General features: G+C 37.7%; 1 protein-coding gene across 3 annotated transcripts in view; it reads right to left on the bottom strand.

Moving 5' to 3' along the window:
* negr1 (neuronal growth regulator 1) overlaps positions 1–24,084 on the bottom strand; it is a 305,572-nt gene that overhangs the window by 17,286 nt on the left and 264,202 nt on the right. Inside the window, exons 8-9 of one of the 3 annotated variants that reach the window (XR_015492705.1) lie at positions 14,888–14,972; positions 12,905–14,253 (exon numbers count right to left, since the gene is read on the bottom strand). The exons of 1 other annotated variant lie outside the window; for it this stretch is intronic. The gene's annotated coding sequence lies outside the window, so the exon portion shown is untranslated. Of the gene's footprint in view, positions 1–12,904; positions 14,254–14,887; positions 14,973–24,084 lie in introns of those variants that run through there. One more of the 3 variants, XR_015492706.1, reaches the window with a different exon arrangement.

The raw sequence follows: 24,084 nt of genomic DNA, 5'->3' as shown, positions 1-24,084 counted from the left end.
ATACTTATGAAACGAATCAGATGAATTGGATCAATAGTACTCCTCTCACCCCAGTGTTATTCTATTCCATTAAATGTCATTACGAGTTGTTTGTGTAGATAAACTCAGGCTGACTAAAAGAACTAAGCATGACTGATGACCGCAGAGTGTCTCTACGCGCCGTTCGTGAGCTGAATGAATCATCCGGAGCAGTAAATTAGCATTTAAGTCAATGATTTTCACTCACCACTGTTTCAAAGTGCCAAGAGATTTCACAGTCACTGGCTCATATACGTTTCCCAACCCTCTGATACTTCACTGGGACCTTCACAGTTCAAAAGTGGCCTGTGAGTATCCTCTAAAAGCCTTTTGTTATGAGAGTCACTTTAACAATCATTATGGAGAAAAGGTTAATTAGATTCCACCTGATTACAAGCCACGCGTATGTACAGACGACTGGCATACAAACATGCTTTCGCCTCTCTCTCGCTCTCTCAAGCTGACTGCCTGTCACCAGCCTGACGGATCAATGGCGGCATTCATTCGTGCACAATGAAATCTACGCTGCCGTCCCCTCGCAGCGCCGCATTCAATGGCTCTCTTACTACAACACATTAAGCGCCAATTACTCTCTAATTAAAAAAGATCAGCGCATTGGGCTCATACGAGGAGCAAATTAATACATTTGATGGGATTAGTTGCCTCAGAGATTATTGAAAATGTATTCAACTATCAATGAAGGTGCATTCGCAAACTTACTCGGGTCTGATGGCTAATTGATCCCCATAGGAAAAATATTTGCACAGCCTTGCTGAGGAAGTGCAGAAATTGTTCGTTCATTAGCTTAGCAAATGATTTGATTCAAACTGTGGAATATGAGTGATTCATCATTAAAAGCAAATAACCTGTAGTGCCATTACAAAATTTAGCTCATATATATTTTTTCTTTTTTTAAATTATTAGTGTATGAGATAAAGAGCTTTTAGATTTTACAGTAAATTTGTCCTGCATGTAAAGAAATTAACTTGCTTTCTGTAGGTTTATTAAAGTGCACATGTGTGATACTAAATAGTCAAGCTATGAGGCTCACAGTTCAGTTTATGCACTCTCTTGATGAATACAGTCAGTCCAGATGTGCAGTCACTGTTAGACAGAAAACACCACAGCAGCGCAACAACTGAGGAGCCATTTACAAAGAACACGTCTTTATGTCTGAAAACTCATGAGTGATTCCACCATTTTACAGAGTCATACTAACTTGCTATCCCGTAAACAGAGGCATGCAACACTAGTATCAACTCCGAGTTCCTCTGATTGGTCCGCTGCTCTGGAACTGAAAGCATGACAAATGAGAGCTGATGTGGGTGACATTTGAAATCGTTTAATCTTCACATGTCGTCTAATAAATGCAGTGCTGCAAAAGACGCAAGTGTATAATGATCACGCACATCCGTCCAAAAATTAAAAAATATAGGACATTACCTATGTGTTCATCTAAAAATGCAAATTAACTTTATGCGCAAAACTGGAATATCACATAAAAGATTTGCGAATAAAGTAGCGTTTCCATCCAACAAGACAAATTGAACAAAATCGGCACTTCCTGATTATCTGGTGCCAAATATCAACAGTAAAAACTAAATTTGCTGTGGTAGCCCTGCTGAAAAAAATTGCCTTAACCAGCCTAAGCTGGCTGGCTGGTTTTAACTGGTTGACCAGCCTGGTTTTAGAGGGGTTTTGGCCATTTCCAGGCTGGTTTCCAGCCATTTCCAGCCTGGTCTTTGGTGGTCAGGCTGGAAAATGACCCTGGTTTATGCTGGACATAGCTGGTTTTGGCTGGGCTCCCACACTGGCTAGGCTGGTCAAACTGGTTTTAGCTGGTCATCTCCCAGCTTGACCAGCTAAGACCAGGCTGGAAATGGCTGGAAACCAGCCTGGAAGTGGCCAAAACCCCTCTTAAACCAGCCTGGTTGACCAGCTAAAACCAGCCAACCAGCCTAGGCTGTTTTAACCTGTTTTTATTCAGTAGGGAGGAGAAACTACATGAATCTTTTCCTTATTTAATAAATAACTTGCACGTTAAGGCAATTCTGACACACAATGAACACACAGTGGCGTTTGACGGTGTGAGGTGAGACCTGGAGCACAGACACTCTTGATTCTGGAGGTCATTAATAATATAATAACACTAATACTGAAACGTTCAAGGCATTTTAGAATGACCAAAACAGCATGTCAGATGCTTTACAGTGTGCTCAGCCTGCTGGTTTGTCCATTCGCACATATTTTTATCATTACATGATCTCTTATAACAAAATCACATGACCTTTTTTAATGCGCATAGTGGAATTTGTTCTGTAAAAGTGTTTCCAACGTGGTTTATGTGCATCTTTTCTTATTTAATAAAAAGTTTATCCCACTAAGTTATGCACATATGTTTTTTAAAAAGGTATGCGCATCTTGGCATTTTCATCAACCAGTTTTTATTTCCAAAATGCGCATAAAAATAGGTGGATAGAAACACAGCTATTGTCAATATTGTCAAAATTGAGCAGTTGTTGTCTGCTGCACCTGCTGTTATGGATGGACACCGTGTTAGTATTTTCATTAAGAGATTTCAGTTTTGAAGTTTACTGAATCTTAAATTTAACACACAATTATTGTTTTTCTGTTGTTTAGGGAAAGAGCTAAGCTTAGGCTTTCAGAGTTTAATGCACAGTTTTTTAATTGCAAAGTTAAATTTTTCATTATTGTGTTTAATTTTGTACTTTTGCATCTCCAGAAGCTATTAAGTTCAGTAGCTCATTGTGACAAAACAATGCTTGTTTAAAATAAACAGAAGCAAGTAAATGGAGATTTGTTGATTATTCCTATTGTACCATATACCCACACTAAACCATTACCCCAAAATCGAGGTATGTACTGGATTGTGACTCTAGTGTACTGTTACGCCCCATGTGATGTCCATTTATTGTGAATTTAAGCACATCCAGAAAGAGCAAACATTTTGCAGTTATGCAGGAAAAATATACTGCAAACTCAGATGCTTTCCTGACCCAACAAATGATAAATATGTTGACTTATGCAGTAAAAGTGGAACAATCAAAATAATGCATCTTAGAATAATACAAGCCATATGTTTCCAAGAGATGTGTTCCAATACTCCTCTTAATTTTTAATGATTTCATTAACATGCAAAATGAAAAACCAGCTTAGCCTAAGCTTGTTTTCAGGTTTAAGCTGGTTTACCAGGCTGGTTTTAAAGGGGTTTTGGCCATTTCCAAGCTATTAATTTTTAGCTGTTCAGGCAGGGAGACCAGTTAGGAAATGGCCAAATCCCCTCTAAAATCAGCCTGTTTGACCAGCTTAAACCAACCAGATGTTTTCTCTCAGCAGGGATATAACACATGAAAAGAAATCACATTATGTTTTGTTAACACTAACAGGACAAGACGTTTTAAAAATAATAATAGTTATAGTAATAATTTAATAGTATAAATTTGACTTATCTTGAATGGTTCATAAACTTGCCAAAGCATAATCGCCAGCCAGAGATGCTGAAAAATTTCTGTTGGTGGTCTAAGTGTTCACTGTAAGGTTTCAAAAGACATTTTTTTTCTTTTAAATTAGGTGTTAGTATCTACATATAGCCTAAAAGTGGTCGAATTAAACTAAAATGTGTGTTTTATTACAAATAAATGCCTGCACATGGAAGTTACACAGTAAACAGTAAGAACAATCTATTATGACTAACCATTTATTGGTACAGGGATGAAAACTTGCCCCCATTCTGCAAAATTAACAGTTCTACATGTATTTAAAAAATGTGTATAATATTTTGTCGAGGTAGACCATCACAGATTACTGTATGTCAGATTCCAATTTTTATCCATAAAAACATGACACCCTTCCCCAAAGTTTATTTTGCTTTGCTGGGTTATTCTTTCTGCATGTTAGACAGGACAGAAATTGTATTATTAGCATATTGGTGTGCATGTAAAAAAAAATAAAAAATAACCATGCATACATGCTCATTTTTTATATTCAGGATGGGGTCAGGAAGATCATTCCACCAGAAACAGTTAACAGTTAAGAAGGTTCTGCAAAGTGATTTTGTGTCTCTCTGTACCACAAGATGCATTTATTCACCAATCTCAAGCTTCAAGAGAGGAAGTTGAGAGGATACTGTATGATTGGGAAGTAGGAAAATGCAGACCCTTTGGTTATTCTGTATATCCAACAAACACTTAAACTTGATGCAAACTGCAATTGTTAGCCAGTGAGGAAAATAGGTGTGATATGGAGTTTTAAAAGGGGCATTCACAGCTGCTGGTAATAGGACCTCAATTATAGGAACTAGCCACCAGGCAGGCCCCCCAATAAATAAATATTCTCCACAGACCATCTTCCTAGTTGCATTCACAGTCACACCATCAATGGAAACTCTGAAATGACTTATGCAACAGAAAGCAATATCAAGTGTGTATTGAAGGAACCAACAACTTGAGGAAGGAGGATTTGATGATTAGAACTGTGTTTTCACTGTGTGTCATGATAATGGAGATGACATGTCATGGAAATGTGCGAGTTATACATCTGAAAGCCAAACCATGTTGGTGTTTCGTCTAATTTTAACATCTAATTTTTACGAGGTGGGTCATAAGCCCATCATTCAAATCTTAACCTGGAGGACCAGGATATACACACATACACTGGAGCATCCAGAGAAAACCTACGTAATCACAGGGAGAACATGCAAACTCCACACAGAAATGCCAACTGACCCAGCCAGGACTGGAATCAGCGACCTTCTTGCTGTGAGGTGACAGTGCTACCCACTGCACCACCATGCTACCCTATAAAAGTTAAAATACATTTCTATTTTTATTTAACTTAAACTTGAAGGTCTGAAAACATCATCATGTACATCTGTTATGTGTAGTACATTTCAAAGTTTTATTTGAAATTATTCAAAATGAACGAAAAGAGCCATATTTTAGTTACATATACAGTTGATTGAGACTGATCTAATAACTAATTTTAGGACAATTATTGCTCACTGAGCAAAGCAACAAACTGCATTTTTGCTAATTAAGCTGCAAACGCCCAAAGCATGGACGTTTAGTAATAGCACAGGTAATAGCACAGCCATATTAGTACATAATAGCACAGCCATAATAGCACAGCCATATTAGTACAGTGTTTCCAGGACAAAAGTCATTCAACCGCACTAGGCAAGACTAGCACAACCTCACAAGGCATAAAGACAGAACAGAAGTATTGATGATAATATAATCACTTACTGCACTGACCATAAGGCAACGCAGCACCAACTCGTACTAAATACTTGGCTTATGCTAGTTTTGTTGACTAAAATCAACTAACAATGTAAATGAAATATGACAAGATGCTGCGGTGGAAAAAATTGTGGGAACGAGTGAACGAGTAGTTCATACAGGGGATTAACTCACAATTTAATCACTCTCTCCTTTAGAATGAACAGTGAAAGCAGGAGAGGGGCTGTGTTTCAGCACACGGATTAGGCCAAATTTAACAGGGCGAAGCAGTGGTGCAGTAGGTAGTACTGTCGCCTCACAGCAAGAAGGTCACTGGGTCGCTGGTTTGAACCTCGGCTCAGTTGACATTTCTGTGAGGAGTTAGCATTTTCGCCCTGCGTTTGCATGGGTTTCCCCCGGGTGCTCTGGTTTCCCCCACAGTCCAAAGACATGCTGCAGGTGAATTGGGTAGGCTAAAATATCCGTAGTGTATGAGGGTGACAGGCTGGCTGGAATGTGTAAAAAAAGTTACTATCATATGGAAAAGTCTAAAATAGCTTGTTCCAAACAGCCGACCCTGCAACCATACGGGACTAAGGCCAAAACATAAGAAGAATAGGTCAAATTTAACAGGGAGGAAGAATAATACATTTTCATGCACACAAACACATGCTCTTTGTCAGCAATGCCTGTTTGGTTACTTATCCACCATCCATGAAGAAAAGTGATGTAAAATTATAACTTTTGTAATTAAAAAAAAAATATATATTTGTTTATTTTAATATATATATATATATATATATATATATATATATATATATATATATATATATATATATATATATATATATATATGTGTGTGTGTGTGTGTATCTCTGGCTCTGGATGGACAGTCCTCCACTGCACCTTGGTCCCACATTCATTTCAAAGGAGTGATACCCTGTACTAAAAAGGTGGCTCTATTGATGCATTCCTTCCAATAGACAACAATAGCTTAGGCGATATCTAATGTAAATATCTATGCAGGTGGTTGGACCAACAAAATTCTTTCATGTTACCACAGCACAAAAGGCTGATGTAAGTTATTTTAATGGTTTAGAAATTTAAGTAGATTGAACATAAAACATTGTATCAATTGGCCAAATAAATGACAAGAATTGTGTTGTTTCAGCTCATTTTTAACCAGGTAGTTTGAACAAGCAGCAGTAATCATTTTTTGAGTGTATATGCTAACACTTCAAAAATAGTTACTAAGTGGTTCATATGGCATGAGTTTGCTTATTCGTTATATACTTACATCACTAGTAGTTCCTATTGTGCTGATTTGGAGCTTGGCCTGGGAAGCAGAAGCAAGTTTAGTTGGTAAAAAAGCCCACCTTCTTAAAACTGAAATAGTGGCTAGTTCCTGCAGTGGAAGCAGGCCAAAAGGTGGATGCTTCCAACAATAATTCTAAGACCTTGAAACCATTCTTCTGGAGCAAAAGCCATTTGGGCTTGTTAAAGAACAGTCATGCCATGCCTTTTGGAATCACTTGTGAAGGTATGATTGCACATGATGGAAGTCCAGCCAGAAGTGCACTGTAAAAGTCCAGCCTAGAAATAGGCTATCATAACAAAACTCCATATGTATATATAAATTTCCGGCTCCAGATGACCAGTCCTCTACTGCACCTTGGTCCCACATTCATTTCAAATAAATGCTACCCTGTACTAAAATGGCAGCTCTATTGACTCATTTCTTCCAATAGACAACAATAGTGTAGGCATCTAATCTAATGTAAATATCTATGACCAGGTAGTTGGACCAACATAATTCTTTCATGTTGTCCCAACACAAAATGCTTAAGTTACCTTAATGGCTTAAAATTTAAGTAGACTGAACATAAAACAAATAAATTGGCCAAAGAAATTACAAGAATTGTGTTGTTTCAGCTCATTTAGGTAGTTTTAACAAGCAGCAGTCATCTTTTTTGTTCGCTCATTCGCTATATACTTACATCACTAGTAGTTCCCATTGTGCTGTTTTGACCTTAGTCTGAGAAGTAGAAGCTAATTTAGTTCCTCAAAAAGCCCACCTTCTTATAACTGGAAATAGTCCTGCAGTGCAAGCAGGCCAAAAAGTGGATGCTTCCAATAGTAATTTGAGGAACTATGAAACCGTTCCTCTGGAGCAAAAGCCATTTGGGCTTGTTAAAGAACAGTCATGCCATACCTTTTGGAATCATTTGTAGAGGTCTGATTGCACATGATGGAAGTCCAGAAAGAAGTGCACTGTAATAGTCCAGCCTAGAAATACCATAACAAGGGCCTTAGGTGAAAGGAGTGCATGGTCTTACTGAAGTTGCAAGATGCACGAACACTTATTTTGTAATGCGGTATTTCAAACGAATACTTTACTAAAGTGCTAGACATTTAACTGACAGATTTGAAAAGAAGATGCTTTTTCTTAAACCATTTGGCAAACATGACCTTATTAGACCAATTGCGAGACACAAAAATGAAGGAATTTGGCACAAATCTGACAGAAATACAGCACTGACGCACTTCTTTTGAAATAAAATTGGTTTTAAAAATATGAGGTGATATGATAGCTGATACGGCCTTGATGTTCTTAAGAGCCCGCATGACAGAGTAAGAATCTGATAGCTATCGTGCCCTTCATCTTAAAAAACATCAACGCTGCTAGCTCATAAACAGAGATCAGACTTCAGATTGCTTGATTGCTAATTCACCAAAGCTAATCTCCCCCTGCAAGAACCTTCTAAATACTCATGGCGTAAACACTTTGCATTTGATTTAGTGACTGAAGTAATTAAAAAAAAAAAAAGTGTAAAAAGCGTCACAAGAAATAAAAAGCTCTTTCCATACGGGACTCAAAATGCAAGCTGGCATCGAAAATGAGAGCTAATCAGGTATTAATGTATGTAAATGTCAAGTGAAAAATAGCCCAAGCTCCAAATGTATTAGTTTCCCAATAACAGGAACAGGTCTCATTATATTACCTGTGCAAATGTCAAGTCCTGTGATGTCGAGATGACACAGCTGGGAAAAAAAATTGGAAGAAAGGACAGTGGAAATGTGGAGTGAAGGTCTGGCTTGTTTAGTGATGGTGTGTTAGCCTTAGGGCTTGCCTCCCTGTCAGTAGATTTCAGATGTCTTAAAAGGTGCCCAGCTCTGTCTGGATAATTCCAGTCAAGAGAGGCCAAAACAATAACACCAACTGCACTTGAAATGCAATCCTGTTTAGCATGTTTATTTCCTCAAGGGGCATTTTTATACATCCAGATAGAGCTCATTTGTAGGGGTAGAACGACTCCGCTTATCTGCCCTGAATACATGAGGAATGCCATCAGTGAAGATGCACAAACTGTATGCAGTCTTCAAGATCTTTGTCTCAGCCATTTTTAATACATTTCACTAGATCTAAATCGTGGCTAGCGGCCTTTTCCACAGACACTGGTGACACTTGACCTTTATAAAAAGGCACATGAGGCACAAATATAGTGTTTTTAAATCGTTTTTTGAGAACTATTTAATGTTTGGTCAACTATTTTGTAACATATTGTTGCATGAAAAGCACTAGTAGCCTTACTGTTGTCATGCAACTATATGTACAGTTGAAGTCAGAATTATTAGCCCCCCTGACTAATTAGCCCCCCAGTTTATTTTTTCCCCAATTAGTTTAACAGAGAGCAGATTTTTTTTTCAACATTTCTAAACACAATAGTTTTGATAACTCATTTCTAATAACTGATGTATTTTATCTTGCCATGATGACAGTACATAATAATTTACTAGATATTTTTCAAGACACTTCTGTACAGCCTAAAGTGACATTTAAAGACTTAACTAGGTTAATTAGGCTAACTAGGAAAATTAAGGTAATTAGGCAAGTTATTGTATAACGATGGTTTGTTCTGTAAACTATTGAAAAAAATATAGCTTAGGGGCTAATAATTTTGACCTTAAAATGTTTATTTTATTTTATTAAAAACAGCTTTTATTCTAGTTGAAACAAAACAAATAAGACTTTCTCCAGAAGAAAAAATATTATCAGACATACTGTGAAAATGTCCTTGCTCTGTTAAACATCATTTGGAAAAAAAAAGTGCCTTAATGTCACAGATAACAAGAATCAGGAATGATGTGCGTGTGAGTGTGTGCTGTATTTATTGTCCATCTAATCAGTTTATGAACACCTACCAACAGTTGTGTAATCAACCAAATGAGGAACAGGTGTGAGTGGTGCATGATTGGATATGTAGTTCTTTAAAGTGGCAGATTTGTAGTTCTTAAGCAATCTGCACAGGTTGGATTGCTTGTGATTGTGACAATAAGTATATAAGACTACTGTTATTTATCATTAAGGCTATTATGTATCATTATGTAAACAATCATAGTATAAAGAGATCACCATAAACGTAATCAAAAAAAGTTTGAATTTTTTTTTTGAGAAATAATTGAATTTTTTTTTTTTTTTGGGATCAATTTACAAATTAGAGATGTCAATGCTTATTCAATGCAATCAATTCCATGCTAAATAAGCGGGACAAAATTAGTAATAACAAAATGATTTTTTTTTTTAATGAAGATTAATTATTTTTTATATAATATCAGTGTTGGAAGTATTGATACTTGTTCTTGCACACACTTGAATGGTCCAGACATATTTTGGGTCCAGATATTAAGACGAAGGACACTATACTGTATGTGGAGGAAAATGAGGATGATGAGGTAACCTCTGCTTTCTTTAGCATCACAGATAACATGATAATATAACACTTACCGCAGGAAGAAAAAAAATATTATTTTTTACCTTAAAACAAAATAATCAATTACTGGCATTAAATTCTTAACATGTGAAAAACAATATTAATTAAATTAATAAATGTTTTTTTAAACACACAAAATATGATATGAAAAAAATGGTTTAAAAAAGCATATGATAAAAAAACTATATATTTTGTCTGTTAAATTTTTGAGACACAAACTGTTTGTTCGCTGTAAAATAACTGTTTATTTATGTAATCTATTTATTTATGCCTACAAATTGCATTAAGGACATTATACTGGACTCTCGACATTAAAATTTGGTTGCCGAACAATTTGGATAATGTATGCATCTATTTTCATTCATTTTTCTTCGGGTAGCCACAGCGGAATGAACTGTGCCAACTAATCCAGTATATGTTTTTACACTGCAGATACAATTCCAGCCCAACCCAGTACTGGAAAACATCTATACACTCATCCAATTCAATTATAGAGCAGGTCTTTAGACCTTGGGGGAAACCGGAGCACTTGGAGGAAACCCACATGAACACAAAGAGAACATACAAACTCCTCACACAGAAATGCCAACTGGCCAGCCAGGGCTCGAACCAGCGACCATCTTGCTGTGAGGCGATAGTGCTAACCACTGAGCCACTGTGCCACCCCAATTATACATTTTTATATAAGTTATTTTATATACAACTTATTTAAACTATTATTGCTGTAGTACAGATTGCAGCAGTTGTCTGAGCAATAATCAAGATCCCATAATGCATTTCCAAAGTGTAATTAAACAAAAACCTTTTAAAAAAAATTATTAGCAGATATTATTACAATGTTGCTGGAAATCGCAAAAACATGAATTAAAAAAAATGTTACAGACGTACAACAACAACAACAACAACAACATTTTATTTGTGTAGGTGTTTACTTGTAATGTACAGATTAAAGACTACAGATACCAGTAATGCAAATTGCAATAAGGTCAGAAACAAGAGTGGATGAAAATAAGATGTGGGTAATTTACTAACACAAATAGGGTTAAGACTTACTTTTTTGGGTATGAACAACACAAACTGGCCCCTTTTTAAGCCTTACTAAATTACCTCGCATTTTAATTTTAATATTAATTTTAATACTGTATACCAAAATTGTCTAAAATTCCCAAAAATGCAAGATTTGAGAAAGTTAAAAATTAATTGTTACAAAAATCACTGTCCACGGCTTTTCTTTTCATGAATATTTTCAGTTTGTGTCTATAGTAAATCCTGACAGTATTTTTCTTAACAACAAAGAAAGGTTTGTGCTGATGCAAGCTGTTAGTAAGTCTGACCCTCAGTACCAGATTCAGAACAGTGCAGCCAACGTGGTAAACATCATCTAAAATGAACAAAAATAAAACATCTCATTTAATATTTAGCTTGACCTCCTGAGGTTGACCATCATTTTCCAAAGGTTAAGCACCCCATTAACTGATATTTGTTATAAAAAAAAAGTCATGCCCTTTTTTCCCCTCCACTCTCTTCATGAGAAGTGCATATACAGTACCAGAGCCTGGAATGAAATACACATTCAACACATGCACACGCAAATCCTCTTTTCATGATAATGTAGGCTGAAGAATCATGACTCATCTGTGCTGAGTAAGCGCACAGGCTTTAGCGGTTAGAGTCATGGGATCAAGTAAATTTCGAGACCACAACATTCATATGGGTCTATATCTGATGATTTAAATGGCAGGTTTTTACCTCGGAAGGCAGCAGAAGCTTGCTTAGATAAACAGACTATTCCAGGAACTCTTGTATTCCTGATCACCAGCTTGTGTGCTGATTTATGTTGCTTCTGCATCCCCCCCCTACTATTACAGTTAGACAGGCATTATGCATCTGATGTAATGTCTACACAACCTGTGTAAATTGCAGGTGCGACTGTAAGTGCAATGGCAATGGCATTAAATTACAGGCAGCTATAATATATTTAAGCACTATATAAATGTAATGAATTATATATATATGTGATTATTTTATGATACAATGCTGTCTCTGTGTTCCTTAATTTGTACATTAAGTAGAAACATCTACAAAAATGTTGCATTTTCACTATTGATGTATAGTCTTAGGGCGAGGCAGTGGCGCAGTAGGTAGTGCTGTCACCTTACAGCAAGAAGGTCACTGAGTTGCTGGTTCGAACCTCGGCTCAGTTGGCGTTTCTGTGTGGAGTTTGCATGTTCTCCCTGCCTTTGCGTGGGTTTCCTCCAAGTGCTCCGGTTTCCCCCACAGTCCAAAGACATGTGGTACAGGTGAACTGGGTAGGCTGAATTGTCCATAGTGTATGAGTGTGTGTGTGTGTGTGTGTGTGTGAATGTGTGTGTGGATGTTTCCCGGAGATGGGTTGCGGCTGGAAGGGGATCTGCTGAGAAAAAAATTGCTGGATAAGTTGGCAGTTCATTCCGCTGTGGTGACTCCGGATTAATAAAGGGACTAAGCAAAGAAATGAATAAATTAATGTATATTCTTACTTCATTTTGAATGAAAAAATTTTAAAAATAAAATAAAAATAGACCCAGGACCCGCTGGAGGGACTATGTCTATCGGCTGACCTTGGAACGCCTCGAGATCCTCCAGGACGAGCTGGAGGAAGTGTCGGGGGGGAGGGAAGTCTGGGGTTCTCTCCTAAGACTGCTGTCCCCGCAACCCGACTCTGGAAAATCGGTAGAAAAAGAATAAATTAATGAATGAATAAATAAATATTCAATCCTATTAGCCCTCTTAAGAATTTAGTTATCAATTAGAGAAAAAAACCACTATCGTCCAGTTTCTTGCATAATTAAATGCAGTTTACACAAAAATAAAATAATAGACACAGTTTACACACCCTTAACTTGTTTCAAACCTTTATAAATTTCTTCTGCCAACACAAAAGAAGATAGTTTGAAAAATGTTGGAAACCTGTCACCATTGAATTCCCTAGTATCAATTTGTCCTCCTCATAAAAAGTTGAAATTATTTGAAGGTAGGTAAATAGAGAATACATGTTAATTTCATTGAACTATATCTTTACACTAACTTGCCTCATTCATTCATTCATATTCATTCATTCATTCATTTTCTTTTTGGCTCAGTCCCTTTACTAACCTGGGGTTGCCAAAGCGGAATGAACCACCAACTTTCTAACATATGTTTTACGCAGCAGATGCCCTTCCAGCTGCAACTAGACATAACTAGTTAGCTTTTAGTTACTAGTAGGATAAGTTATTTGAAATTATTTTAAAAAAACTATTATGTTTAAAATGTGTTGAAAATGATAAAAAAACAGCATTTCTGCTTCTAATAAAATAAAATTCTAATAATTATGGCTTCAACTATATCTAGGGCTTGAGCACCAATGGTATTGGAATCGCTCCATTTCTACTTATTATTATTCCGTTCCAGAATCAGTCACATTTTTGAGGGTCTAAACATGCTCGAAAACTCACAAAACTTTGAACATGCACCTAAAGTAGTGAAAATTTACATTTGATATGGGTTTTAGAAGTAGGTGTGGCAAACTGGCTCAACAGTGCAACATATAATCAACAATGTGCCCTGCAAGCTATGTTTGACCAACACATACAAAAAAAACAACAAAAAAACCCCAAACACATCAAACATGCCAATACCTATAAAAATGTTAACTTCCTCTGCAGTTTTTGCCATTTCCAGGTGTTGTACTTTAACTCCTGTTAACAATTGGATATTGTTAAGTAAAGGTCTTGGTGATGTTAAATTGTGAATATCTAGAGTTTTTGTCGAAGGGCGTGTCCGTGGTGGCCTCACAAAATTTGATATTTCACCACAAAACAGGAATTGAAGACATGCATTGTCCGATCTGCCTCAAAATACACACGTTTGATAAGAGTCCTTATCTGAACATGTTAACATGCCAATATCCAGTTAGGACCACCTGCTGGCAACAGAGTTTTACACAGTAACAAACTCCTAGAACTTTTACCAGATCAAATCAACGCTCCTTTAGTTTAATCCAAAGGCCTTTGTGACATTAAAGTGTGAAGATCAAGAGTTATCGTCGAAGGACGTCTGTGAAGGACAGTGTTTCGCAATGAGGGAGGAAGTACTTATAACCACCACACAATGTCAGATCTGCCTGAAAAGTCACATGGTTGATAAGATTCCTCTCCTGAAGACATCTGCATGCCAAAATTACGTTAAGGTCATAGCGCCACCTGCTGACAGAAGGAAGTTTGGCATAAATCAGTAAATTTGTCAGTTTTTTTTATATTAATCAGCTTAAATTAATATTGTTCAATGTTCTGTGTCATCCCAAGGCCACCGGGTGGCAGTGAGGTGCGAGGTCCCTTTCATCGCTGCTTGCAGATTTAATTCTGGTTTGTGTTTGCACAACTAAAATTTATTCCAATAGTTTCATAAATAACCCAGAAGAAGTAGCGAGAATATTAGGATTGTTGTGGTCACCCTGGTCCATACTTGATCTTTTTTTTTTTTTTTTTTATGTTGGAATAAGTCTTTTTGGTTTTCCAAAAAGCATGAAAAGAGATGGCAGGGTTTTAGCAAGTAATTGGATCAGGTGGTGCGGTTTCACAAAGATAACAAGTCAAACCCATTACTGGTGAATAAGAATGGACAGCCAGCAGATTTGAATTTACTTTTATTATACCGTGGCTGCATTAATATTTCCAACAGCAGGTGTTTTTCGGGTGGCGTCTGAGGAACAATGACCTTGGGAAATATCCATACCGATGGGAGGATGCATTCGGATTTTGTTTGAAAGTGTTTCAGATGGCTATCGGCCACTCCAGCCTGAGATTAAACAGAGCAAAATGATAACGGTATTGAACTCACCACAAATCAATGTCTGCTGTGTGACGGAGCCTGCACTAAACTCTTTTCTGTATGCACCGGTCCTGTTCACAGTTTTATTGTGCGGCTGAAAAAAAAAAAGCAGTATTGTGGGTTCATTCATTGTGATGTAATCTCTTGGCGAGGAATGTTAATCTCTTTGTCTCTCATCTGTCACAATGATGGATCTTATTGTTTCACTACTTTAAGCCTTTATCTTTCATTAAAGTGTGACATTTATTTCACAGAGTGTTTTTCTGCATACGGATGGCCTGAGTTAACACTGTGAAAATAGAGCCATTGAAATGAATGACTTTCCAATATACAAAGCCCTTGGTAGCAAAGAGGAAATGTAGTCATTTTCAGATCTCCCCGGAGACATTTCAAAAATAAATTAGCAAAAAAAAATAAAAATAAATAAATAATAATAATAATGTTGTTAGCTTTCATTTTCACACTATTGCTGAAACGGATGGCAATTGTCCCTAAAGGCATGATTGAAAAATCCTGTCCAAAATAATAATAAAAAAATTCATATCATTATTATTATAATAATTGTGTCTTGAAATTGAGAAACAGAACATATTTCATCAGGTATATTATGCTGGCTGAGTTTAATTCTTTACATTTTAGAAGGAAACCAGAATAGTAGACCAGGTCTAATTGTCAAATTGTTTTACTTCAGAGAATATTTCATTTTTCTGCAGGCCCATAAATTAAAGCCCAGGCTACAAATAAGCTATTGGACTTTTGTATTGAGCTATTGATTTGTGCTCAGATCTTTTGTTGACATTACATGCGGTTTGTTGTCACAATGGAGGCTGCGTTAAATAACCTATAGGCTTTTCAGGTAAGACCAATTCACAAAACCACATATATGCAAAAAGTGGCAGCAAACAAATATGTGCACACCTGCAACCCAGGCTTACTCTGAAAATGCACCAATACATTTCTGGAGAGTGCCAAATACATCCCAGGAGGTATGTTTTATTTTTATTTATTTTTTTTGCAGTTTTTTGATTTTGCGAATCCACCAGAGGCCGCTGTGTACACTTTTTCAGATCTCAAATTTTTCTTGTTAGTGCCATTTGCACCAGCTATTCTTACGTATATCCACTAGAGGCCACTGTCGACTGACTGAATGACTGACTGACTGACTGAACCGTTAAGTGTTTAGTCATATGAAAATGCATGATTTTTAAAAGGAGGTGTGGCACAAACCCCACCCCTAAACCCAACCATCATTGGGGGATGAACATATACTAAAATGTACGAATGAGATCGTACGATTTCATATAAATTAGCCACTAAATCAAAAAGTTATGAATTGCTGTGAGATAGCATTGTTTTTTTTTTACATGGTTATAACATGTGAAGACATTGGGTCTCATTTAGGCATGGGCATAAGATCCTGACGGTAAGATAACCTTGGATAAAATATCAGAGTTTCACGGTTTTATTTATAACAGCTCCAAAATATATTCTTTTTAAATGTCTGGGTTTCTGCTTTGAACACAGTATATTTTATTTTGAGTAATATTTAAAATATTGGAGCTGTGAACATGTCAGGCTAAATAATTCAAATGAATCATTGACTTCTTCTGCCATCATTAAATTTAAGAAGATTTCTTTACCATTTAAAATGACATCTTTGGATATTTTTTTTCTGCTGGAAATAAAAAAAAAAATACATAAAAAAATCTTACAAATACCTTGTGAACGGTATTACAGAAAATTTTGGCAGTTTTAAAACCTTGACTTTCCAAACCATGGTATACCTTGAAAACGGTTATCGTCCCATGCCTAGTCTAAAAAAAAAGTCTTAAATATTAAATCACACGCACAAAACTTTCACAAAGATTAACTAAGAACAGAATCTGCCAATGGCCACTGTGTAGGCGTTTTCAGATCTCAAATTTCTCTCGCGAGTGCCATTCACACCTACTGTTCTTGCGTAAATCCACTATAGGCTGCTGTCGACTGACTAATTCAGGGATGTTCAAACTTTTTGGGCCGAGGGCCAGATGCAAAAAAACAAACGTTGTCGCGGGCCAAATTTTACATACATCACACAGACACGTGTGTATATATATATATATATATATATATATATATATATATATATATATATATATATATATATATATATATAAATACAGTTGAAGTCAGAATTGTTAGCCCCCTAAATTATTAGCCCCCGTTTATTTTTTCCCCAATTTCTGTTTAACGGAGAGAAGATTTTTTTCCACACATTTCTAAACATATTAGTTTTAGTAACTCATTTCTAATAACTGATTTATTTTATCTTTGCCATGATGACAGTAAATAATATTTGACTAGATATTTTTAAGACACTTCTATACAGCTTAAAGTGACATTTAAAGGCTTCACTAGATTAATCAAGTTAACTAGTTAAGTTAAGGTAATTAGGCAAGTTATTTTATTACAATGGTTTGTTCTGAAGACTTAAGGGGCTAATAATTTTGACCTTAAAATGGTTCATAAAAAAATTTAAACCACTTTTTATTCTAGCCGAAATAAAACAAAAGTCTTTCTCCAAAAGAAAAAATATTATCAGACATACGGTAAAAATGTCCTTGCTCTGTTAAACATCATTTGGGAAATATTTAAAAAAGAAGAAATAAATCTAAGAGGGGCTTATAATTTAGACTTTAACTGTGTGTAGATAGACAGACAGACAGACAGACAGACAGACAGACAGATAGACAGATAGATAGATAGATAGATAGATAGATAGATAGATAGATAGATAGATAGATAGATAGATAGATAGATAGATAGATAGATAGATAGATAGATCATATCAAGAACTGCTGCTTAATTGAATGCATGTAATAGCGACACCTGGTGGTTATTTATTGAATTACGTTCATTTTTGTATAGCGGGCCAGATTCTATTGATATTTATAAAAAGCCTCGCGGGCCGCCACAAAACTGATTGCGGGCCGCAGATGGCCCGCGGGCCGTAGTTTGGACACGCCTGGACTAATTGATTGACTGACCCACCCTTCTCCTTTCCTAAACCCAACCAATAGTGCTTTCCAAAGCACCGATTGACCTGCCAACCCACTTCCTTAAACCCAACCGACAGTTTTAAAAAGCAATCCAAAGAAAGAAAAGTCCTTGCCTAATTTTTACCACGTTGTCAGATTTTACCACATTTTTACCCTGTTACTTGCTTGTTTATTTTATTTTTTGGCTTCTGTTTTCATCCTAATGCATTCTTCACTGGACTCAAACCCCTTCTTCTGTGCGTTTCAAGTCAACCAATGTACATGGCAAGCTACTGGACAAAATGGTAACAGCGGGAAAGCCATCCATACAGAGGTATACAGTCAGCTGGTAAGTACAGGAATGGCGTCACACCACCCTGTATCACTTGTTTTAAAGAAAAAATGCAGCCATACGTACTTCAGGCAACATAATTTGCAATCTCCAGAAATGAAAATAGGGCTAGGTTTGCAGAATGAGCCTGTAACAATCTTCATGTTATTGAATAAAACAAAACAAAAAATATCTTGTTTATCTTATTTGAAGTTAAAGAAAATAAGTTCTATCCGTTTGCATTTAAATAACAAAGACATTTACATTTACATTTTACATTTAGTCATTTAGCAGACGCTTTTATCCAAAGCGACTTACAAATGAGGACAAGGAAGCAATTTACACAACTAAGAGCAACAATGAATAAGTACTAAAGGCAAGTTTCAGGTCTGTAAAGTCTAAGAAGGGAAGTGTTAGTAGTTTTTTTTTTTTTTTTTTTTTTTTTGTACAATTAGTGTGATATTCAAAGAGGCAATTGCAGATTAGGACGTGAAGTGGAGACTAAATAGTTGAGTTTTTAGTCGTTTCTTGAAAATAGCGAGTGACTCTGCTGTTCTGATGCAGTTAGGGAGTTCATTCCACCAACTGGGCAGATTGAGCGTGAGCGTTCGCGAAAGTGATTTTTTCCCTCTTTGGGATGGAACCACGAGGCGACATTCATTCACAGAACGCAAGTTTCTGGAGGGCACATAGATCTGCAGAAGTGAGTGCAGATAAGAAGGTGCTAGGCCAGAAGTCACTTTGTAGGCAAACATCAGAGTTTTGAATTTGATGCGAGCAGCAACTGGCAGCCAGTGCAAACGGACTAGCAGCGGAGTGACATGTGCTCGTTTAGGTTCATTGAAGACAACTCGTGCTGCTGCATTCTGGAGCAGTTGAAGAGGCTTGATAGAGTTAGCTGTAAGCCCAGCTAGTAGAGAGTTGCAGTAATCCAGTTTGGAGAGAACAAGAGCTTGAACAAGGAGTTGAGCTGCATGTTCAGATAAGAAGGGTCGGATCTTTCTGATGTTATAGAGTGCAAATCTGCACGATCGAGCAGTTCTAGAAATGTGGTCAGAGAAGTTTAGTTGGTCATCAATCGTTACTCCAAGGCTTTTCACCATTTTGGATGCATTAATGGTTGCCCCATCCATCTGGATTGAAAAGTTATGGTGTAGAGTGGGGTTGGCAGAAACTACAAGCATTTCCGTTTTTGCGAGGTTCAGCTGAAGATGATGATCTTTCATCCAGTGTGAAATATCCAACAGGCAGGCTGAGATACGAGCTGGAACCGAGGGATCATCAGGATGAAAAGAGAGGTATAGCTGGGTATCATCAGCATAGCAGTGGTAGGAGAATCCATGTCTCTGGATGACTGATCCTAGAGATGATGTGTAGATGAAGAAGAGAAGTGGCCCAAGAACAGAGCCTTGAGGTACCCCAGTGTTTAGATGCTGTAGGTTGGACACCTCTCCCCTCCAAGACACCCTAAATGACCTGTCAGAGAGGTAAGATCTGAACCATTGTATAACAGTGCCCGCAACGCCCAGTGACTCAAGCGTAGATAGCAGGATCTGGTGGTTGACAGTGTCAAAAGCAGCTGACAAGTCCAGCAAAATGAGGACTGATGATTTAGAGTCTGCTTTAGCCAGTCTGAGATCCTCCACGACCGAGAGCAGGGCAGTCTCAGTTGAGTGGCCTTTCTTAAAGTCGGATTGCTTGTTGTCCATGAGATTGTTTTGAGTAAGAAAGTCCAGGACTTGATTGAACACTACTTTCTCCAGAATCTTGGCCATGAATGGAAGCAGGGATACTGGTCTGTAGTTTTCAAGTAGCGTATGGTCCAGGTTGGGTTTCTTTAGCAGTGGGGTTACCCTAGCCTGCTTAAATGTAGTGGGGAATAAACCAGAGTCAAGAGATGTGTTAATTATGTGAGTCAGTGTTGGTATGACTGCAGGAGAGATGGCTTGCAAGAGATGAGAGGGAATGGGATCGAGTGGACAGGTGGCTGCATGGCTAGATAGCACAAGTTTGGACACCTCAGACTCAGAGAGCTGAGAAAAAGAGGTGAGTGTGTTTGGTGTTGGTGTTGTATCTTGCGTGTTTGTTGTAGGTGCAGCAAATTGAGCACTGATTTTTGCAGTTTTGGTGCAGAAGAATGTAGCAAAGTCATCAGTAGTAAGTGTGGAGGATGCGGGTGGAGGAGGAGGATAGAGGAGGGAGGAAAATGTTTTAAAAAGTAGGCGAGGATTAGTGGCATTGTTGATTTTCAGACGGTAATACGACTGCTTTGCAGAAGTAACCTCAGCTGAGAAAGAGGACAGAAGAGTTTGGTATGTTAAGAGATGTGCAGGATTTTTAGATGTGCAGCCCGAAGTTTTGAGCGATGCTCACGGAGAGCATCCGAGAGCCAGGGTGCAGGAGGACTGGCACGGGCTGGCCTGGATGCAAGAGGACATAATCGGTCTAGACATGATGCTAGTGTGGAGCAGAGTGTATTAGTGGCACTGTTCGAATCAAGTGCAGTGAGTTTGCGAGATGGAGGAAGAGAGTCTGAAACAATGGTGGATAGTCTATTGGGTGAGAGAGATCGTAGGTTTCTGCGAAAGGTAACCAGTGTTGGAGTGTGTGGCGGCTCAGGAGTAATGTGGATGTTGAGAGACAGAAGGAAATGATCAGATATTTGTAGTGGAGTTACTATTGTTTGATCAGTGAAGCAGTGTCGTGTGTAAATAAGGTCTAGCTGATTACCTGATTTGTGGGTAGCAGAAGTAGGTGCTCTTTTTAGGTCAAAAGAGGCAAGCAAAGTCTGAAAGTCTGCAGCTTGCGGTTTGTCAACGTAAATGTTGAAGTCACCTAGCACCAATAAGGGAGTGGCAAAATTAGAAAAAGATGAGAGAAGAACATCCAGTTCATCTAGGAAGTGACCTAATTTACCTGGTGGGCGGTAGATGACAACCACATTTATGTAGAAGGGGTGGATAATGGTGACTGCATGGAATTCAAAGGAGCTGATTGTTGGCAGGGACGGTATCAGAGTAAATTTCCATTCTTTGGAAATTAGTAGTCCAGTCCCACCCCCTCTCCCTGTCTGACGAGGAGTGTGGGAAAAAGAGAAATTAGCAGAAAGAGTAGCATGTGTAGCAATGTCCTCCGGCCTCAACCAGGTCTCAGTTAGAGCCATGAGATTATAGTCAGAATATGTAGCTATGGAGGTAATAAAATCAGCCTTGTTAACAGCTGATTGACAATTCCAGAGTCCCACGGAGAGAGAGAGTTGTGAAATAGTAGATACATGTATTGAACGAAGGTTGTGAGGATTACGCCTGCAGCGTACCTCCCGTGTTTTGCGAGTGTTAGTAACAACAGGAATTAGAAAACACATAATAAAAGTGCACTGACAACAAAAAATAAGTGTAAAGTAAAACAATACAGTAAAGTACTCAAGTGCTTTGTCGGTGTCTTTGCTCGGTGGAGTCGCGCAGGTAGAGTCGATGGTCTTTACCCTCGTCGGTCTTCACACGAGGCGGTCTTCACACGAGGCTGCCGCGACCGCTGCCGCAGTGAACTAGTTGTTTATATAACCCCAAAGCACTAGCTGATTGAATTCAGCTGGACACGCCTCGAGAGTCAAAACAAGGGCCGAAACTGAGGCGGACGACGCGAAACCGCGTCTGCGTTCGCTACACAAGCTCTTATAGTAACCAAGGAAACAGTGGCTAAACAACTTCTAGTATTATACACAACTGAAAGCAAGTTTAAATGTTCTACAACTTTACACAAACAGCTGGAAACAAGTCCTCAAACCATACACAACAACTGAAACAAATCTTAAATGTACTTACAGGCTGCTGGTCTAGATGCTGCTAAAGTGCTTCTCCTGCCGACTAATGCTAGCGTGCTCACTATATAGTGGTTACCTGGCGTTTGGACACGCCTCCCGAGTCAAAACAAGGGCCGAAACTGAGGCGGACGACGCGAAACCGCGTCTGCGTTCGCTACACAAGCTCTTATAGTAACCAAGGAAACAGTGGCTAAACAACTTCTAGTATTATACACAACTAAAAGCAAGTTTAAATGTCCTACAACTTTACACAAACAGCTGGAAACAAGTCCTCAAACCATACACAACAACTGAAACAAATCTTAAATGTACTTACAGGCTGCTGGTCTAGATGCTGCTAAAGTGCTTCTCCAAAGACTTGACTCAGTGATCATATAATATTATTACGTCATATATATATGTCTTTAAACTATGTTTTTCCATTTTAAAATGACTGCAAATACCTTTATCAACATTGGTTTGTAAATGAGCAGTGTTATGTGTGAATATTTTAGAGACATTCGTCACTACAGAACAACATCTGTTCAACAACATGAACAACATGAAACATTCATTTTAGCTCATTTCAGCAGGACTCCATGAGGGAGCGGTATTGTTTCTAGCTGAATGATGTTCGAATCGCTGGGTTGCTAGGATATTCATCTTATTTAAATATTTCAATGTCACAGTGGCCATATCTCTGTCCTTATATTAATAAAGAGAGATAAATGAGTGTGTGCTGGCAAATCAAATGAACCCAGTTATGAATCAAATCTGCTACAGGACTTCCAGGAATGAGGGAAACCTTGCGCTTTTTTCCCCCAGAAAGTGGGCCGGATTATGACTAGAGAATCCCCATCCATATTGTTGACATAAATCAATTTGGTCTGCACTGAGGCTGAAATTTGTTTAGCGCCTGAAGGTAGGAAATAAAAAAGGAATAAAAAAAAAAAAAAACCTGCCTGTGTGTGTAAATGGAAAGGTTGGAAAACTCAACACAGGAGCAACCAAGCTGTTATAGCTCTTGGGAGGAAGAAAGCAACTTCTATAGAATATTGATATCTTAGTGACGCCACAGACGCGATTCTGTAAACATGAACACCACTCTTGACGGGAAGTTGGTAAGTAATTGTATGTCAGGAAAGAAGCAGACAATAAAAGTCAGAAAGGCCTTAGAGGTATGCATTGACTCCAGGGCCACTTCTGCAGTCAGTGTGACAGCTCCATTAGTGTTAATGACAGCGTGTGATACTCCCTGAAACAACTATACCTGGCAAATAACATCAACAGCTGCTTCTGAAGAGAGCTTTTTTTATTGTGCATAGGTATACAGCATGTTAGAGACTTCTAGCTGCTTTGTCTGGCTTGTTAAGAGCAGTTTTGCATGCAACATATCATTTTATGCAATTTTCTCTTTTGTGATGTGAAGGCAAAGAGTCAAAACCGAGCTGGTAAGCATAGCTCAGTTAGGAACATCGTCTGGTGCATCTGTTGATTGCCATTAGAAATAAGGTGTATTGATGTATTGCATTGTATTGTATTATCAGGTGTAGATTATCTGCAAAAAAAATCAACAGACCAGAGTAAATTACACTGCTTTTTTCAGCCTGATCTCACGAAAAAAAATTAACTACTTCACGTTTTGTCAGTTTAGTGGCTAATTCGTTAGCAATTTGTTTGTTTAGTCATATGAAAATGTACGATTTTAAAAAGGAGGCGTGGCACAAACCCCACCCCTAAACCCAACTGTCATTGTGGGATGAGAAAATCGTACTAAAATGTACGAATGAGATCATATGATTTCATATGAATTAGCCCCTAAATTAAAAAGTTACGAATTGCTTTTAGATTGTGTTGGCTTTATATGGTTCTAACATATGTAGACATTGGGTCTCATTCGCCATCTATTCTCACAAACAAATCTGTCGTTAAATCACATATATGCAATTTTCACTTAACTGAGATCAGAATCTACAAAAATTCTAGATTAATTGTGCGCACATTTGCAACCCAAGCTCATTCTGAAAATGTACCACTATATACATTTTTGGAG

The sequence above is a fragment of the Danio rerio genome, chromosome 6 (genome assembly GCF_052040795.2).
Source record: "Danio rerio strain M-AB ecotype USA chromosome 6, GRCz13ab, whole genome shotgun sequence".
NCBI lineage: Eukaryota > Metazoa > Chordata > Actinopteri > Cypriniformes > Danionidae > Danio > Danio rerio.
Note: the sequence above shows the minus strand (reverse complement) of the source record. Positions and strands in the feature narration are given on the sequence as shown.